General features: G+C 50.8%; 1 protein-coding gene across 3 annotated transcripts in view; it reads right to left on the bottom strand.

The window, feature by feature from the left end:
• Positions 1-7735, bottom strand: part of Tmco4 (transmembrane and coiled-coil domains 4) — a 66898-nt gene extending 59163 nt beyond the window's left edge. For 2 of the 3 annotated variants that reach the window (XM_057784311.1, XM_057784310.1), the window contains exons 1-2: positions 7103-7715; positions 3683-3815 (exon numbers count right to left, since the gene is read on the bottom strand). The gene's annotated coding sequence lies outside the window, so the exon portion shown is untranslated. Of the gene's footprint in view, positions 1-3682; positions 3816-7102 lie in introns of all 3 variants that reach the window. The other variant, XM_057784312.1, reaches the window with a different exon arrangement.
• Positions 7736-8185: the final 450 nt, after the last annotated feature.

An 8185-nucleotide genomic window follows, 5' to 3' on the forward strand; every position in this document is an offset into this window, starting at 1 on the left:
CAGTTAGCCTAGGCGCTCTTGACTCACTCAGATGCCTGTCCCAGCCGGGCAGCAGGCAACCCTCACTTAGTGACCCCTCAGAGTGCCAGGTGGCGCTAAGACTATCTCATGGATGTCCTTGTGCCTCGGCTGTGACTACCCCTGCGCCCTGGGCTAGCCTGGCTATCACAGGCAGGAGTTATCTCTCTGCATTGCAGCTCTCTGGGTTCATGAAGCATCCAGCAGGGCAGTTGCTCAGAAAACACCGATTCGTGAATAAGTTAAAGAGCCGAGTATAGATGGGAAACTTCTCACACCCCACAGGGACATCAGATGGGAAAGGGAGAGAGGGTTAGTGTATGAAGTCACCCAGGGATGGTTCCCACCCAGGGCACCCTCACATGTCAAACAGTTTGAACTCCAGTCTGGCCATTTGTTTGCAGCATGGCCTCACACATGCTAGGCAAGAGCTCTACCACCGAGCTAAACCTTCTCCTTCCCCTTTACATGCACGCATGCACATGCACACACATACACACACATGAGACAGATTCCACTAAGTTGCTTAGGCTATCCTCAAACTTGACATCTCTTTTTAAGATAGAGACTCACCATGTAGCTCTGACTGGCCTAGAATTCACTATGTAGATCAGGCTGGACCCAAACTTGCAGAGAGCCACCTGCCTCTGCCTCCCAGGTCTCCTTACTGCTAAGATTACAGACATGAGTTACTATGCCTGGCCATTGGCCTTTGTTGGGAATCATTCCCTATGTGTCTGGATGTCTGTGCCTCTCCTTTGTCTGGTGATCTGTTTGTCTATCTTTTGTGCCTTTGTTGAAAGCAAGGAGTGTTCATCTTGAACTTTTTCTTTTTCCTACTAAAAAATCACTGTGTGGTATGGTACTGGCATCTCCAATATGCTGGGGTCCTCTGCTGCAACTGAGCTGAGCTTCTACCAATAACCTCTCCTGGGCTCTCATCATGCCAAGCCTCAGCTTCTCTCGGTGACCCTTTCGATCTTGGGCCTTCAACTGCTACTCTGGCTGCACATGCACCAGCAGCAGCATCAGCTGCTCTCCATGATCCCTTCATGCCTTCAAAACCACTGCCCCTTGGGAGACTTTTACACAGAACCATGTTCAGCTGCCAGCAAGAGGTACAACCTCGGCCACCTCTGAACTACAGCTTCTGTACGGTGATTCTCAGGAAACACTTCCCAGAAGATTTCACCTCAGTGATGCTGGTCTCTTCTTAGTCACTGATAATTTCTCAACTCCAGCTGACCAGCATCAATTAGTCCAGCAAAGCAAAGGTTTCACTTTAGTGGTTCTGGTATCTTGTTAATCACAGCTGATTCTTCAGCCCCAGCTGACCAGAACCACAGATTCTTCTTTCAAAATATGCAATGGCTCTGATCTAGTCTTTAAGGGACCCTCAGACTTCCCTCTGGAATCAGAAGCTGGGCCTTCATTGTCTACATTTTCCCCAGTACTGTTAGTTGTTGTGCTGTTTTGTTTGTGTTCTGACAAATAAGCTTGCCTGGAGATCAGAGGGCGGAGCTAGCCACGAGTTAACCATAGAAGTCTGGAGATCTGTACAGAGAGGCGACAGGAAGTGACAACATGTAGTGGAGACAGAAAGATCTCAGCCCTGGCAGTCAGAGGGTTCAGAGAGGTAACAGGTAATTGTGGCTGCTCCTTTGCTTCTCTGATCTTTCAGCATTTACCCTGATATCTAACTCCCGGTTTTTATTGATAAGATTAATCAGGGTCACATTTCTTATTTTCCAGGATCTCATAGAACAGTTCACCAAGGTTAGAGCACTGGATGGCTTTTCTTTTCCAAAGTTTCAAAGTCCTTCCATAATCCTCCTCAAAACATGGCCAGGTCTGTCATAACAATGCCCCACTCCTGGGACTGGTTTCTGTCTTTAGTGTTTCTGTTGCTGGGATGAAATACCAGGACCAAAAGCAACTTGGAAAAGAAAGGGTTTATTTTGCTCACAGTTCCATATTAGAGTTTGTCATGGGATGTAGGTAGGCTGGAAACTCAAGCAGGGCAGGGGCCTAGAGGCAGGAACTGATGGGGAGGCCATGGAGGGGAGATGTTTACTGGCTTGCTCAGCCTGCATTTTTATAAAAACCTGGACCACCGGCCCATGGGTGTATGTACTCACAATGGGCTGGGCCCTCCCCCATCAATCACTAAGAAAATGCTCTACAGGCTTGCCTACAGCCTGATGTTATGGAGACATTTTTTCTCAACTGAGGCTCCCTCCTCTCAGACGACTCCAAACGAATCAAGCTGACGTAAAACAAGCCAACACACACAGCCAGCAAGAAATATTACTCTTTGCCTCTTTAAAAGCTAACTGAGTTTTAAATACTTCGTCAGTGCACAAGAATCCCTAAAACTGAGGAAATTTAAACTGAAACTAATCATGTGAAAACCATGCAGAGAGAAAAAAATGTGGCGAGGGCATTTTCCAAAATCACTTCCAAAGGGTGAACAGCCAGGGATGTGAGTGCATCTCTACTGCTTTCTGCCATAACCCCCTTTGAACTCTTGAGAAGGTGCCATGGACGTGTGTGTGTGTGTGTGTGTGTGTATACATAGAAACAGCTACTGGAACATGTGACAGGGTGCTGGCCATGACCACTCCAAGGTGATGGAGGCTGAATTCAGGGAGATTTTAATATTTTGTGTTTTGTGAATTTTTTTTTAAAGGTTTTTCGAGACAGGGTTTCTTTGTAGCTTTGGAGCCTGTACTGAAACTCTCTCTGTAGACCAGGCTGGCTGCGAACTCACAAAGATCTGCCTGTCTCTGCCTCCCGAGTGCTGGGATTAAAGGTGTGCGCCGCCACCACCGCCTGGCTGTGAATTCTTTTTTTTTTTTTTAAAGATTTATTTATTATGTATACAGTGTTCTGTCTGAAGAGGGCACCAGATCTCACTACAGATGGCTGTGAGCCACCATGTGGTTGCTGGGAATTGAACTCAGGACCTCTGGAAGAGCAGTCAGTGCTCTTAACCTCTGAGCCAGCTCTCCAGCCCCCCGGCTGTGAATTCTTATAAGGAAGGGAGGACAGGTGCAGGGCAGGCTCTGTGGTCTGTGTCCACATTTACCACTACACCCTTTCTTCTGCTGGGGTCCTGGCTTACCCACCGCCATTTCTCATGGGGGTCACGGAAGAGCCTCCTCACTAGTCTCCCGTGTCACCCTGCCTTCACTTACCGCCACTCAGGGTATGTCATGAAGACAGAGCCATCCCAGGCCTTCACAAGGGTGGCAAAGCCATAGGCAATCTGGTCCCATGGTCCTACTACCCTCCCCGTCTTTTTCTTTCTCCCTGACTCTGCTGTTGTCACGCCGTCCTGCTGGTCCTGTCCTCCAGACTCTGTGGGACCATGGCCTTTGCACTGTCTGTCCCTTCGCTTAAATGCTCTCTTCCCCAGATGACCACAGGGACAGCTAACCCCACCACCGAAGACCCACAGTTGGGGGCCTCCAACCCCGACTTACTCGGTTCCCTTGGTCTGGGTCTCCATGTCCAAGTGGGGCCTTTTATACATAGCAATCATGCTAACAAAATCTGCTAAGATTCCCTGGGGCAGACTGCCACGCCCCCTTCTGCATCACAGCGTCCTTAGGAGGAAGACACCGTCCCTATCCCCACCCGACACAATGAAGCTAATGCTCACCAAAAGTGGAGGTCACATCACTGGCACGCGGCAGTCCCACCCTAGGTGCATGTGACTTCAGATCCCAAGTTTTGGCTGGAGATGGAGCTCAGTGACAGAGCATTTTATCTAGCACACACTAGGGCTCCCAGCACTGAAAAATACAAGAAGATTAAAGAAACAAATAAATGAATAAAAATAAAAAAGAACCCAGAGTACTTTTTCCTCTGTCATTTTACTAAGTGGACTCAGCTGCCATGAACTCCCCTGAATTTTAGAGGTACCATGGGGTCACTGCCTCTGAAACCACAGTCTGAGTCCTACCTTTGGGTATGTCTGCCTTCCTGGCCAGGGAGACAGCGGCTGAAGTCCAGGGCATCAGTGTGTCCCTGTCACTCCACTCCACTTCCCCATGAGAGCTCCAGGCTTACTCCAACCCCATCACCCCAGCCTCGGGTAACTCATCTGTCTTGATTTGTTTGCCCAAGATCAGTGGTTCTCTACCTGTGGGTCATGATCCTTTGGGGTCGCATATCAGATATTTACATTACGATTCCTAACAGTAGCAAAATTACAGTTATGAAATATCAACGAAATGATTTTATGGTTGGGGGTCACCACAACATGAGGAACTGTATTAAAGGGTAGAGCATTAGGAAGGCTGAGATACACTGCGAATCAAAATGACATCTCTCCAGCTAGAAAGTGGCCCTTGGACTATGTTCCTTGAGGTACCATGGATAGCATCTGGCAGAGACAGTGATGAATGAATGAATGAATGAATGAATGAATGCCCCTTTCCACAGCTGAGAAATGAATTCCATATATCTTTGCAAACAGTAAAGCAGTTTTATATCCACAGGGTCCCTGGTTTTCTCAAAAGATTCTTTATGCCGGTGGCTTTCATTACTTAACACCTAGCAAGCAGCCTCCGACCAGATCCTAGAAGTCGTGGCCTGGCACATGAGGGCTGGCACCGAAAGTTCGTGTCCACCCGGGCTTAGCCACTGACACACAGATCCCATGACTTGCGTGGCCTGGGCATTTGGAATGCAGAGCTGGGCTGGACTAACATCTGATGAGTGAGGTGTTTATCACAAAAACAGGTAGAGAGGTGGGGAGGCAGGACACTGTTGATAGGCACTCTGAGGTGCGCTGGGAGGCTACAGCAGGCACGGGTGAAGGACCTCAGAGTCCATGACAAAGAATTTTGCTCTTTACCCTAAGAAAACAGGGAGCCGGGCAGGTTTTAGGGAGAAGCACCCTGGCATAGGTCCAGCTGCCAGTGTGGGGAGGTCAAACAGAAAAGAGGCTGGATTCTGCCTGCTGTACCAGGTTCAAGGAAGCCAGACCCCCCAATCCCCAATCTTTGCTGTATAGCAGTATCTCAGAGACCAGGGATCTCAGTTGGGAGAGTGCTTGCCTAGCCTGCTTGAAGCACTGTGTTCTGTTTTTAGCATCATAAAGCCAGGTATAATGATATCTATGTTTTATCCCAGCACCCAGGAGGTGGAGGCAGGAGGATCAGAAGAGTTAGGTGGTCGTCTTTGGTCACAGTGAGCTCAAGGCTGACTGGGCTATATAAGACTTTGCCTCCAAGAAAATAAAAACCACTGAAGGCATATAAGATGATTATTAACCGCCTAATATGTAATGACCATCTTCAGGTCCCACATCGGCCAGCTCAGGCTCTGGTCTAGCCTCCCCAATTCCGTGGTATCCAAGTACAGGCTGAGCCACAGCAACCTAAACCAGTCGGCTGTGCCCTTCCAGCCACACTCTGAAGCCTGGGTCTATCGAGGTTCCAAGGGTGCCAGCTGTCACCCTGCTCTGCTCCTTCCAGTCCTCTGCCAAGCTTGCAGACTAGGTCACGGCTTGCTGGAAGCTGAGGAACACAACCTGTCTTACTGTCTGACCCTGTGTGAATCTGCCAGAGTGCACAAACCGGAAATGCAGAGTGTGAGGCGCGGGTTGTGTTTCCAGCCTTGGAGGGAGCCTCAGCCTCCTCACCTGGAACTCGGCCACCCTCTAGCTCTGCTTCTAAAGTTTCTCTACTGTGAGCAAGAACAGGTTCTCGAGTCACTAGACCTCCGAAGAAAAGCATTTTTGCTTGTTTGTCATGTTTGATCCCCTCACCCAAAGCAAGTATTTTTTAGACAGCGTCTCTACATAGCCCTGGCTCTTTTGGAACTCACTATGTAGACGAGGCCAGCCTCAAATTCACAGAGACCTGCCTGCCTCTGCCTCCAAAGTGCTAGGATTAAAAATGTGGGCTGCCACACTCGAATTTACTTTACTTCTGATTTGGCAAAGACCCTCCGTCCCGTGCCTTTGTACTCATGAAGCATTCCGACAGTACTTTGGCACCAGGAGGATTTATGGTCCCTTTGTGTTATAAGGAAATGTAGGTCCAAGGAGACACCAACGGTGACAGAGGGAGGAAGTGGCAGTCCCACGCTTTGCGCTTTGCCAGGGTTCATCATCCAGGAGACTCTTGGCTCACTCACCTATCCCCCAGAACTTTGGGAAGTGGGAAACTGAGGCTGGAAGAAGCATCTTCACTGAGGTAAAGATGTCCAGAAGGTTTGGTACTGTTCTAACTATGAGGGACAGGCTCTGGGTCCCTGCTTCTTCCACATACTGGATAGCTGGGAAGGTTTCAGTGGTCTTGTCTGCCCGGCCTCCCGCTGATTTTGCTAGCCTCTGGAGTGTACTCCCGAGGAACGACTGTACACTGACCCGTAGTAGGTGCTCAATAGATACATAGTAGGCAAATGAAGGCCTGGGGAGTCTCATGGGTATGGTGTTCCCTCCTACTTCAAGGCAGCAGTGGCCTCTGAGGCAAACCTACAGGTTTAGCCACGCTCTGCTTCTACTCTGGGTCACCCCTGGGAAAGACAAGGACATCATCGAGGCCAACTTTGAATCTAACGTTGGGTCAAACTCTGGAGGCAGCTCACCTTGTTATCCCCTTTGCTCTGATTGCCTGGTCCTAGCCAATGTCACTCCATTGTCTCCAGCCTCAGTTTTCTCAGCTGGAAAATCAGTAGCAGGAAATGTCCCTCGTTCCGTAAATACCCGCGGGGCGAGAAGCCACGCCCCGGTCACAGTAGGAAGGGGCCGGACCTTTCCGGGACTCAGGGGCTTCCTAGGCTTCGGGGAATTGAGTCTAGAGACACGGAAGGCGGGAGCGGGTTTCTGGAACCCCCCCCCCCCCAGTAAGCAGAGGGCATCCAGGGACCCTGAGTAACCTTGGGCAAAACACTTCCTAACCTTCCAGCCCAGCCCCTTATCTTTCAGGGGCGCGGTTTGGTGCCTTGGTGTGCAGGCCGGCGTGCTCCGCAGGCATCAGTGTCCCCTCCTGCAGCCCAGCTCGAACACTAAGAGCACTTCCGGGTCCGAAAGCGGTCTGGGGGCTCTCGAGGCTCCCGGCTGGCTTACCTGGAGGTGGCAGCGACCGACGGGACGGAGACCTGGATCCTGGCGGCCCAGCAGCTTCCGCCTCGGCTCTCCCCGCCCGTCCTCACCCAGGCCCAGCCGCCCCACTCCGGCCTCGGCCGGTCCCGCCTGCGCAGCCACAGGGCCCCGACCTTCCGGGCTGGGCCGGGCGCACAGCCACCTATGCCACCAAAGCCGCCACCCGGGTGCTGGCCTCCGGGAGGGACCTGCAGATCTGCGCCCCAGGGAGTGAGAACGCGGGGTGCAGGAGGACTCTGCAGAAAGTGCTCACCAGGGGCTTAGCTGGTAGGAGAGGGTTACGCGCAGACACTCGGAGGGGAAATTTCCAAATTGTGCCTCTACACACTGAAAGCGCCTAGCTCAGAAGCAACCTCCCTCCGGCATACACTGCTCTGTGAAGTTTGCAACATTCACGCCTCCCGATTCTTCTTTCACTTTCTCTAATTCTGCCAGTGTTTGCAGCCGAGACTCTTACATCCCACAGGCCTTCGTTTTGGGGTTCCATCCCTGTGAGACTTCCCTCACCACCCACTCAGCTTTAGCCATTTAACAAATATTTGCTGAGCACCTACTATGCGCCAGGTCCTGTTCCAAGGGCATGGATTGGCACAGCAGGCATTCAGACCCGTAATACCTTAATAGTAATACTTAAAGCTGTGAAGTTGATTGTTTTCCTGTTTGCCAATTTAAAATCTGTGTGCCCCACACTAGAACTTAAAAAGCCCAGAAATGGAGGTTTCCGATGCCTCATTCGCAGCTTCAGGGACAGCGCCACAGCTCTTGTTGCCCTGGCAACCTGTGGATTTTTTTTTCATCACCTATAGTCTACAGGCGAGGAAGTAGGCGGCCATCCTGGTCAGGACTGGAATATGAGTCACCATGACCTAAGCAATGACCTCTAAGGCCAATGACCTCTAAGGCTCTTTCTCCCGGAGAAGGTAGGCTGGGGTTGGAAGTGGAAAAATGTCAGACGCGCTGCATTCCAGCCCGGAGCTTGTGACTCAGGACCCTACTGGAATGCTATGGGCCTCTGTCACCTGACCTTCCTATTGGCCAATCAGGACC

The sequence above is a fragment of the Chionomys nivalis genome, chromosome 11 (genome assembly GCF_950005125.1).
Source record: "Chionomys nivalis chromosome 11, mChiNiv1.1, whole genome shotgun sequence".
NCBI classification, from domain to species: Eukaryota; Metazoa; Chordata; class Mammalia; order Rodentia; family Cricetidae; genus Chionomys; species Chionomys nivalis.